Raw genomic sequence first — 12,545 nt, forward strand, 5'->3', positions numbered from 1 at the left:
CATTATTATCTGCCATCACTGGACAAGGCACTGCACAGAGCCACCAATTCATGTGTGACATAGCTAAAACACTAAACAGGATTATGTGGCTCATAAGGCAGGAACTACATGCATGTAACAACCATTTTGCTTCTGTATGGGGCCCTTGAAGGGCAAGTGAAATACTGAAACAGCCTGAGATGCTGTGTTGTGTGTATGGGCAAAGGATATGATGTCTCATCATCTTCCAGATGTAGCTATTCAAAGGCTGCAGTAAGAAGGGTGTCAGTGGATATTTACTTCAGTGAGGACCTCAGTGGAGGTCACAGCAATGTCTGAATGATGAAAACAAGAATGAGAGTGTGAAAAAATTTACTTCTGAAATGAAAAACACTTATTTTTATTTCTTTTCTGTTAATAGTCAAGAGCACCTTACACTTCTTTATCCCAGGAGCTGTCTTAGCAGTTTCCTTCAGAATAGATTATCTTTGACTCAAGTGGTACATTTATTTTGGGATAGATTGCTAATAAAAAGAGTTTTCTAGGTGTTCTGACTGCAGGGAATGTAATTGGTAGGCAGGTACATTATGAACCTAACCAAAGAAGACTTACAAGACTAAATATTGTTTTATTGCCAATTTAAGACTTTGAAATGAAATGTTTGTATAAAAGAAGGTATATTATCCCAAGACAGTGGTTTTATTTGTGCTATTACTTAACAGAGTGTTACAAACACCCAAGAGGCCTCTGTAAACTTTCTGACTGAGCTGTGAATTGAGGCCAAGGTGAATGGTTTGACACTGGCCAAACTCCAGGCACTCACGAGAGTCATTCCCTTACCTCCTTCTGCTACAGCTGGGCAGAGGAGAGGGGGGAAAAAAGAGAATTAAGGAAGGGCTGAGATGAGGACTGGGAGAAAAAACACTCTAGGGGCAAAACAGGTTTAAATTGAAAGGTATATAGTAAATTTATTATTAACAGAGTAAGAGGAGGATAATGAGGAGTGAAATAAGTCCTTAAAACACCTTTTTTCCCTCCAGTCCCTCCCTCTTTCCCAGCGACAGCACAGGAAGACAGGGCATGGGAGTTTTGGTCAGTTTGTCACTCAATATCTTTTTCTCATCATTCAGGGAGAGGAGTCTTTTTTCTGCTATGTTGTGAGTCCCTCCCACAGGCAAACAGCCTTCCCAAAGCTGCTCTGGTGTGGGTCACTCGTCCCTGGGGTGCAGTCCTTGAAGGGTAGGCTGCTCTAGTTTGAAAGCAAGGACCCTCCTCTCTATCTCTGGCAGCAGGGGCCCTCTGTCTATTCGGATCCCACACTGGATCACAGATTTCTCTGGCATCCACCCACTCTGGTGTGAGCAATTTGCCCAAGGGCTCTGAGTGGATCTCTGCATCCCCCGTGCACTTCATGAATTCCAGGGTGCAGTTTGTTTAACCATGCTCCTCACCACGGCTTGCAGGGGCAGCCAGGCAGGCAGAGCTCACTGTGAGCTGCAATGAGATGGGTTTGGCCTTGGCAGGGCATTGCCATGCTCCGTGCCAGGGATGGCCCTGGCAGTGGTGCTTCACCACTCCTGGAAAAAACAATATTTTGATTTTCTTCTTCAATGTCATCAGAGAGGCATTACCAACCTCTCTAACTGGGCCAGCAGCATGTCCATCTTCAGAGCCATCAGAGATGGGCTCTGTTGGACATGGTGGAAGCTTCCAGCAGCTTCTCACAGAATCTACCCCTGTGGCCCTCTCCCGCTACCAAAAAATCAGGCAGTGCCAAATCAACACAATTAATTTCCCCCAGTGAGACACAATCACTGGGTAAAGATGTTCCTCTTAAGGAGGTAACCTGGTCAAAATGGCTAGAAGTTATTCTGATCAATAACAGAGCTGCTCTTTATGCATTTTTGTGGATGTGTGAGGTTTTTACCCACTAGTAACATGTACATGTATAATTTCTTTTAGCACAGAAGCACTAAATAACTAATTACCACTATTCTCCTTGGGTGTGTTCAGCTGCTGCTTGTTGTGAACATCCCATAGTCTCTGAGGGATGGTTTCTGCACAGGCAGTGGCTGTTACCCTGGCAAACAAGTGTTCACCCACTGTTTAGAAATCTAATTTTCTCTGCTGGTATGTGAAAAATTGCATGGCATTCTTGTCACAAAATTCCTTTTCTAGTTTTCCTGTGCTTTGTGCTTTCACAATTCCCTTTGGCACAGCAATTATTATTGTACCAGCTGCAATGCTTGTAAAAGGTAATCATAATGAAACCTTGGTAGGCGTCCTGTGAAATGCCAACACTGGTGAGTATGGGCCCCTCCAGAGCTTTTACTATAGATTTTGCTAATTCATTTGGGTATGCATGTGAAGGCTTTGATGTCATTTACCTCACATGCTATATCTAAGTGAATTGCCATAATTATTTACCTATGAACCATAATTTTTTATCTAGAAAAGTGTAGTTTGTGGCTGGTGCTTTGGAATGAACTTCTGCTCAGTGTGTTCTTTGAACGGCTTGGCACCTCAGTTGAATGACACAGGTTTTAGTTTTGTACATCACTGAAAGAAAGCAAACTTATAAAACACTGTTAATGGGAACTAGCTCTGCATTTCAACAACTGTTTTAATTGTTACCAAATTATTTGTTTTACTATATTGTCATTTCAAATTTTTTTTTTGTCACTCTGTTTCAAGTATAGAGACTGGTTATATTTATATTTATATAGAATTTATATTTTATATTCATATAGAATTTATATTTTTTATTTATATTTATAATACAGGTTTACATATCTTTTTATTCACAGACACCTTAAAAATGGAATTTGCTTTTGTATTTCTTCCATTTATATTGATAAAATATCATATACTAAGTAATTCCCATACCCATTACATATGATTTGTCATATGTACTTCCTTACTTCCTCAGGCTATTTTCAACTTTAAGCCACTGCTAATCCATTACCTTAGTGCTTTTGTCTCTAGCTCTGAATTATATAAGTATTATGGAACAAGGATTGAAATTAACTGCTCTTGACTTTATTGTACAATAACAGTCAGCTGATTAGCTTTTCTATCTCCACTAATTTGAATAATAGAGCAAATTTAATTACTTTAAATTTTTAAAAATTATTAATTATTTAATTTTTTTTCAATGTGGGAAGCCCTTTTATGAAATATTTCTAAAGGGAAAGTGGAAATTAAAGAAAATAGCAATGGTCTGTGTTTCTGGGTATCCAGAATTGCTGCCAAGCACACAGAAAGACAACTGAAGCTGGAATGTACCCTGCATTCTGCAGTGCCCACTGCAATGGCAGTTGAATAAAATCTGCTGAGACAAAAAAGAAAAAACAAAAAGCACTTTGGTCACAGAGCTGAAATGGAAAAGCAGCAACTGTTAAAAGGAACTTTTGTAGTGTGTCTCTTCAAACTCTGTCTCCTTCCATGAGACTCAAAAGCAGAACACCTGCAGAATGTCAGGTTTCCTTTAGGATGCAGGAGAGCAGCATCACATGGCATGGCCGTGTCTCCAATAGGCTGGGCAGTTTGCTGCTGCTCCTATTCCAGCCAAGCTGGTTGATTCTCACTTGGAATGCTATCTCTAAGCTGCTTTTGTTCAATTGCTTACTTTCCTGAAAGGTTATAATCAAAAGGCCCTACTTCAGGAATAATTTGGCTCCCCTGTATGATACTGGTTTCCAAGTGGCATGTAAATAAGGGGTCACATTTTCCAAAGAGAGCGCTGCCCCACCATCAGTGCTGTGAGAAATCTGCTTCACAGCTCCATGGCTGAATTTAGGGGGAAGCATTGCTGACAGGCTGAGTCAGTGGCCCAAATTCTTCTCCCTTTATCCATATAACCACATGAAAATTGTTTCTCCTATCCACAGAATGTGCATGAATAATTTGATAATTTGCTTGGCATGGGACTGGAGCTAACTAGCACAATAAATGCTTTTGTAAGCTCCATATGTCCCTTCCCTTGGAGCTTTTCAGATAATACAAAACCCTGGTACTGTGACTAAAATGAGAAAAGCCTGGGCAATGACTTCAGAAGCAATTGGGAGTGACCTAAAGCTCATAACGGATTCTTGGCTTCAATGGTATTGACTCAGGTCCATCAGACTTACAAGTTGCATCCAGACCTTATTGAGATCCTGGAATGACCCCTGCAGTCTGCAGAGATGGGTTTTTAAACCCTGCAAGGGGGTCCAAATTTCCAAACTTCAGAAACACCAGACTCTTTAACTGTACTTTTTGAAATAAGTTCAAGAAACGAGTGCACACACGTTGCCTATCCCTCTCCTTCTCTTTGCACTCGACATTTTTGGTGTAGGAGAGTTCAGTAACGGAAGTGTAAACCTTCTGTTTACATCTATAAACAAGATAAGGTACAAATTGCTGCAATACAAACTTCCTTGCTCTGGCCCTCCGCTGACCTCAGCTATAAATGACAAGGACCCCTCTTTCTCACAGTTGCAGGAGTCTCCAGTCTCTAGGGCAAAGTTTAAACCAGCAAATGTGCTTACAAAATCTTCTGTGTGAATTTTTCTGACTGCTGTGCTAGTCACGTGCCGCTCAGGGCCAGGGGCTCATGCCTGTGACATGAGGGACAGATGGAGCTGGACCTACATTTGGAGGGTGCCCCAGACACCTCCAGCTGCAGGGTGAGCCTGGGTGCATTTCCACCCATTTCCTGAAGTCAAGGAGCAAGCTACAAGCACTTTTGCTGAAGGGCTTGGATAGAAAAGGCCATGCTTGTACCACATTTTAGACCTACAGGAAACATCCGCGTCACTGTATCTCACGCTTCAAGCCTTCTCCTGGAAGCTGAGTCAAATAAATTGGTTGCAAAATATCCAAGATTTTGCCAAGTAAACACAAGAATAATTAGATTTAAAAGCTACTCGTGCATTGTATTATTTTTATAGATTTCAATGGGTGCAGAAAGAAGAGCTGCCAATTACACAAAAGCTGTTCCAGGCACAGGAACCAAATTCCTTGGTGACCAGGACAGATGACACATGGCCTGAGGGAACAACACAAGAAGAGGGCTGGAGCATGAGCAAAATCTTATGGAATGGGGCAGAAAAGGGAACTTCTGCATCTGACAGCTGTAACTATATCTCCACACCCTGAGAGATGTCACAGCCACTGGCAGTCACACACGCACATCATTGAGACTATGGTGGGTATTCCTAATTGGAATTGTTAATTTGGGATTTCCACAGCCATGTCTGTCTGGGTGGTGGAAGTGGAAACTAAACTATAATGTGTGGTACCAACATCAGACTGTAGAGCAGTGCAAGGCTGGGCTTTTGTACCCCAGCATTTGCACAAGGGTGAGAGTTACATTGATGTTTGTGTGTCCCCAGGCAGGACTTGTGTCCCTCTCCTCCTGGAGCAGCTCAGCAGAAGAGCAGAAGGACATCACCTCTGGCATGGGTCACCCAACTGCAGGTCCCTGGAAGATGGACTGGTGCTCAGGCAAGGCCCTGCAAGCTTTCCCTGTTCCTGCCCTGTCACCACTGAACACTCACCATTGATGTGCCCTGGAGAGAGTGTGAGATGGCTTGAAGAAGGTCAGGTCAGTAGTTCTTGTGTGTTTAAGTAATGCAGAAACTCCTGTTTTCCTTGTGCTGTGCAGTGGATTGCAGGAGAGTGACTTAGGGATATCTGCAAGAGAGAAGGCCACAGGGATGGTTCTTGGTCAGTGTTGTTAATGATGCTGCAGAGAGGTGGTGACAATGGATCCCTCACAATGCTTTCAGCAGAAGCATGTCAGCTTCTGAAAAGTGCCAGCTCCTGGCCCAGAGGCCTATTTTCTATACATAATATTATCCAAAAAAAATCCATGCAATTAGATACTGCTGTCCTAAACCACATGGTTTTATATAAGTATAACCAGGGCTACAAAGTTTTATTCTCACTGTTCAGAGGAGTTAACTGATGCACAGAATCAAACAGGATAACATGTTTGTTTTAATGTGCGCACTTCTACTCGTGTTTGGGGGAAGTTGCTCTTTTGGTTCTCCATGTGTTTCACAAGCCTATGACAGGTCTAGGAGTCTCAGCCATGGGCAAGCATCTCCCTGTCCTGTTGTTGAAGGAACACAAACATCCAATTTGTTGGTAGATGAAATGGCTCAGATTTGGACAATTCTGTTTTGGCTATGGGCTTTAAGAACTGTGTGCTAGAACCTCCTATGAAAACAGCAGAGAAAAAGAATGCTGCTGGTGTGTATGAGATTTCTCCTCCCTTCAACAAATGCTATTCTTAGCTGGCTGGCTGGTGTGGAGTAACGCATTAACTGAGTGTGATAAGGCAGGGGAATGCCGATACTGGCCCCATTTTCAGCCCTGTGTTTGCTCTGCCATTAGACAATGGGGTCTTGGTCCCCTGGGAGGCCCTGACGTGTCAAAACAATGTCAGTTAAGTCAACAAATATCCTTGTGTTACAGTCATTTCCAAATCATGCTTTATCCTTTTAAAAATTCTGAATGGAAAGGTTAGGGATATTTAAGAATTAAGATGATAAAATATGGGGAGACAACATGGAAACAGCTGGCTTACAAACATAAGCCTGATTCCCATCACCAGCATTTGTTAACGTTACTTATGTTGTAATGCATATAAGAAAGTTGAAAGGTCTGAAAAACATGACATGTATATCTCAGCCTCCATGTGTAGGGTAGGAAATTACCCCCTTAGCAGAGCTGCCACACCTCCAGAAATACAAGGTGTGCTGCCCACACGCACATCTCCTCGGGTCTGCCATGCACCTGCAGGTGATGAGGAGCTCCAGCAGGACCACAGTTCCCAGGAAGGTCCAAATCCTTTAGATAATTTTTGGTAATACTTCTGGCTGGGAAAGAAATGCCATGTCCTCGCACTGGGTATGTGGGAGCTCAGTTCCTGGTGTCATTGAATTCAGATATTATGGGTAATAGTGCTATAATCCTTACTGCCAAATGATCACACCTGGATTTAGAAGCAAGTTGCATGTATTAAAGCAACATAGAGATTACTGACAGGCTGTTTATTCCTACTGGCATCCTTATGGCTCCTGTCCCAGCTTATCCTCCTTGCATGCAAAAGACATACAGAAGGCTCAGTTGAAAAGTCTTGGGAATTTTGAGGGCTGTTCTTGTGTGCTTAGAGGTGACAAAATTAGCTGCTTAATTCATTGGCTGAAAACAGATTAAAAGTAACACCTACTTGTGCTATGAATAATTCAGCAGTGAAAGAAAATGCTGCAGGATAGTATTTGGGATGAAAACTGCACAACAGTAGTCTCACAAGTCAATTTGCTACCTATAAAGGAAGGGATTTCTGTCGGCTGTCCTCTCTTTAGGAAAAAAAAACCTACTCCTCTTAACATTGTCTGCATTTGGAAACAGCCTACATTTTAGGTAATTAAAACTGATGTTCCTGACAAACATTCGCCTCCAAAGAAATGGTCTATTGTAAATGTAAACTCTCAAGATCCTTCCAGGCATACCAGCAGACTGTCTCCTAAAAATTCTTCCCAAGCCATCTGGTGCCTTATCTTTGTAGCCAAGCCATACAATAACTTTAAAAGAGGATTGTTGCTCGCAGGGTTTAGTCTCAGGACTACAGATTCTCTTGGAAGTATCCCAGTTCACTCTGAACCCGTTAGACAGGCAGCTCTGGTTGTGTGAATTCTCCACTACTTTTAATCAAAACCCAAAACGTGCAGCTGTGGTTCTCTGGGGAGATCCCCTCTTCCTGTGGTTTGCAAAGGGAATGAAGGAGTTACAGGGAGAAGCTGGAGATTTCCAAACAGGGATTTACACTCCATTAATTCTCTGTCCAGCATCCCAGCCAGAGTGGCATGACATGAATGTGGTTAAGAAGGCTGCAGCCAATTCACATCATTCTTGTAGCTCTCCTCGCACCTGTGAGGGGAAAGGATGGATTCCAGGTTTGCTCCTAGACAACCTTTGCCATCAAAAAAAAAAAAAGGTATTTTGTGAGTAGGAAGGCATGAAGGCATAGAGCAGAGGTGGCTGTTGGAAACAGCTGGGAAGAAAAAGACAATTTTGTTTCAGCTTTGCAGATCACCCAAAGTTTGCTCTCTCTGCACCCTGCTACTTTTGTGCCTGCTTTTATCATCTCACATGAACTCCATCTTCTAAGAAACTGAATTCTTAGTCCTCTATTTTGGTTGCAAAAGCAGAGCCTGACAGTGAAGTTAAGCAGCAAAGCCAAGGCTGCAGGTACCTGACAACAAAGCAGTAGCTCAGGCACAAACCAGAGTGAGGGATCCTGTGTTAGGTGCACCAGCTGCTCAGGCAGCGACAGCCATCGTGAGAAACAGCGCAGGGCGTGCGGCTGAAAATAGAATTTGTTCACCATTCCTTCATCCAGGGCAAACAGTGTAGTTTGGGGAGAGACCAAATCCCTTTTTGGATTTTTGTCCTGTGTTTATATGCTGAATCTTCCACACTAAACATTTCTAGTCTGTTTCTTATCAATGCTGCTTTCAGAGGAAAGGAGGAAACTGGGTGCAAGGGTATAGGAGCACCTATAAGAAGAGAGCTGTTTCCTCAACACATCCTCTAAGTTGGGGGTCAATGGCTGTGGTCTGTTGCACATTCTGGCTGTGGTAATGATGTGGTACCAGCAGTGCTACAAAGTGATGGGCTGCCATTAGATTATCTTCTCCCTCCTTGTGCCCATCTGTTCTGGGAACCCTCAGCTATCTGAGAATGTTTTAAAACACCCTAGTTCTGGTACTGCAACTTGGCAAGCACAGACATTTTGCTAAGTTAAAAAAGAAATGTTTTTTTCAAGCTGTTGCATCTTGGTAAAGAAATAGTGGATGTTATATGTTTGTCAGGTAGATATTAATGAGCAAGATATGATGCTGTAAAATAGCTCCTGGAAATGACAGAGATTCTGCACTTCTCCAAGTCAGTGGAAGTTTAGATGATGAGTTTTGACAGGCACTGGATTAGGCCTAAAACATTCCCAGCTTTTTGTCCATTGACAATTTTTTTGACAGTTTTACAACCAGTAGAGACTTCCTATCCCAATACAAATGCAACAACACTGTAAAGACTTCCCCCAGGGAGACGCCTTTGCTTTTAGCTGGGTACCTCGTTACACCCCAAGGGAAATCAAACAGTGTAGGGAAAAAGAACTTGATATCTGTAATGTTGCTTAGCTTTTTCCCTGCTCTACTGGATATTTGTATTTTGTTATCTCTGGAGACAATCTACTATTTGGGAAAAGAATGAAAACAACCCTCCTAAAATAGAGTTTTACAGTTTAATGATCCCTGCACTGAAATATTACATTATACACTTAGACTGCATACAAGATGGAGAGGGAGGGTGGAACTACCATGAGGTCAGAGCTCCATGACCCCATGTTCTTTGCCAAATCAATCATCTCAGTCTTCTTTTCATAAGGTGATGGTGACACCTCACAGAGCTGTTATGATAATTTGTTTCTATAACAAAAGTACATGACTCGAGGGATAAAGCTTTCTGTACCTGTATAATTTCCAGCATTCCCAGGTTGCCTTTTGGTGTGGGATTACAGAACATCTGCTCTATTTAATCCTCCTAGTATTACTGTTAATGTTTTGGCAAAGGCACCTGAAGCGTAGCATAGATGCATAAGTACATAATATCAAAAGTCATGAAGAGTGTATTCAAAAGATAAACTAATATAATGTTTAGCTTTATGTGGCTTAATTTGCACAAAAATGGGAAGATTCAGAATTGAGTGTTTCTTAGCTACTTTAGGACCTCTTCCAGGTTTACCTGTAGTAAAAAGGGAGATGGGATCTATAACTGCTTATTAGGCCAAAGGAACTGCCAGGCTGCAGCGAGACCCAGAAGCTGGGCTACCCTGAGCACTTTCCACATGGCAGATAAGAGGTGTAAGGAAAAGGAGCAGTGTGTGAACAGTCAGCAGAAATGCTGGGAGCAGGGGAGGGGCAAGCTGGAACCAGCAGTTTCAAGTGGAGAGCCTCAAGGGATCATTATGTCCATCCGTGCCGACCTGAAGATGAAAATCCCACACGTTTGCAGTGTCTACGTGGGCTTTGCTGTTCCTCCCACCCAGTCCCTAGCTCCTACTCATGTATCTGTTTTCCAGGGTCAAAGTTGTTTCTGAGGCAAGCTGAAGGCCAGTTTCCTTGCATGTGAGTGGAGCAGTGGAACAGACTTGTTTGTGTTCCCGCCTTCACCTTCTGCTCCCAAATGGTGATTCCCTACCAGGCAAAGAGCAGGGATGGTATCTGCAAGGACAAGGCTACACTGCATTTCCACTGTGCCCCACCTTGCACCTGTGTGCCACACAGAACACAGCTCCTGCTGCAATGCACTGGCTGGGAAGATGTTTGAGTTGCACAGTTTGACCCAGGACCAAGATGAAGGATGTTTGGGTATTATTGCCCTGGGTAACCTTGAATTAGTCACCTCAATGTGCACGTCTCAGTGCTCAGGGGAGTGGGATGGCACTGATGGCTCTGCAGCATCCTGAGACATCATTTCACATCTCCCTCAGCCAATGGCCCTAAAATGGGGACCAGGATATGGGCCCACAGAGGGCAAGTTGTGACAGCAGTGATAGCAGTGCTGTGCTGGTATTGCTGGGAATGGCAGGGAGCACTCCCCAGCCTTCAGACCTTGATGGCAGCAGCACCCTACATGGGGTAAGAAGAGAACCCCAGGGAGGAAGCAGGAGCTTAAAGGACTACAGTAGATGAGTGTATTTAAATCCTTTTAACGAGGACCAAAAAGAGTTGGCTTGGCACAGATAAGTTTGAAAATTAAGTATACACCAAGAACTTGCAAGTTTCAGTCCCTCCAAACAAATGTGAAAGGCTTACAAAACCTAAAAATCCAGCTTTGACACAACTGCTGAAAATGTCTTTTAAAGAGAAGCCTCTATGAGAGCTCCAAAACAAAGAGAAAGGCAGCCCAGAGTGGTATCCTTGTTACCAGTATCAGCAGATGAATGAGAGAGGCAGGAGAGGGTGGTCAGCTCTTTGAAGGGAATGAAATCTTTCACTTTCTGACCACACAGATTAGACAGGAGAAGAGTTGGCTGTTTCAGATATCTTGTAGCATTGAGGAGCAACCACCAAAGGGAAACTGTCTGCCTTGTGGAATAATCACTGGGCAAGCAAGAGGATGCAGCAGATAAAGGAAGATGATGCTTACCCAGAGAGGCTGAACCACAAAGAACAAAGATTAGTACTGGGGATGGCCTCACCTATAGTGAAAATGAAATGGTAGCAATGGAGAAAAGCAGTGCAAAAACCTCAGGAAATCTGGGTTCCTCAAGTGTATTCTTGCAGCAGTGTGCACTGCCTTAATTTCTTACTGAAATTTTGCTGTTGTGATCAAGTTCTGATTTTGTGGTTTATAGAAGAGGCATCTGCAGCTCAAGTTCTGCAATATTTACATAGGCAAAATTCCCAGTGTTTTAAGGGGATTTTTCCACGGCTATGGGCTCTTAAGTCTTACTCTTGACTGGGTGAGGACTTGGAGTCTGCACAATTACCATGCTGTAAGTATTAATAGATCCTTCCTAATAGGAAAGTTATTTGAATTTAAGATTGCAGCTTAGTTTCTCTAAGCTCCACATAATCTATTTACTTAGAGTACAGCTTTCATTCTGCACTTACTAATCTCCAGCTGTAAAGATTCAAAATGCCACACAACATACGACTTGTGCATATTGATGGAAATGGCTCTGGAAGTCATGCCATGCTGCATGGAATGCATAAATGTATGTTTAGTGACATTGCAAAGCCAGGATTTGGTCCTGGGAGGCTTCAGACCACTCCCAACTCTGCCTCATAATGGAGTCCCGTGAGTTGGATCCCCTTTTCTGAATGATAAATTTGTGTTTCTTGCCTTCCTTCAGGTTGGTGGTTTCAGATCAGTGGGTGGGGCTGTGAGGATGCTCCACAAAACAACCTTGCTCCATTCAGCTCAGTGCCAAAAAGGAAAGAGTCCTACCCAACTAAGTCACAGGTACGTACTGTCAATTCTCAGCCTCTACCAGCTCCTGAGCTCCATCAAACCTCACCCCAGAGCCAAATTCGTTTTTTACTGGTCACCTTGCAGAAAACTAAGGAGAAAAAACTCCAAAGCTCTGATAGGTCTTCCTGTGACAGTGAGCTGAACAGAAGCGTGGCAGCTCTCAACAGTGCCTGATGGGGCACAGGGGATGCTGAGGCTGAGAGTGGTGGGGTGTGAGATGTTTGTGAACTGGGGATGCCCCAGGGGCACTCTGCAGCCCAGATAAACCAGACCTGTTTCCCAACACCGTGCTGAACAGAAGCCTGAAAGCTGCACCCCTCTTTCCCAGACACCAGCAGGACTAGCTCCACGTAAGCCTCCTCCCCTCCCCTCTGACTCAGCCCTAATGCTATGCTCAGCTTTTTGCCTCCCCTTCCTCAGGCAACTCGGTTCACTTTTCCTCACTCCCTTTTTGCTGATCAGCTGCTCAGTATTGCTCCACACACCTAAATGGCAGCACGGGATCCCCCTGGCACTCCTGTGGAATGTGTCCACAC

This window comes from Molothrus aeneus, chromosome 12, assembly GCF_037042795.1.
Source record: "Molothrus aeneus isolate 106 chromosome 12, BPBGC_Maene_1.0, whole genome shotgun sequence".
Classification (NCBI taxonomy): Eukaryota; Metazoa; Chordata; class Aves; order Passeriformes; family Icteridae; genus Molothrus; species Molothrus aeneus.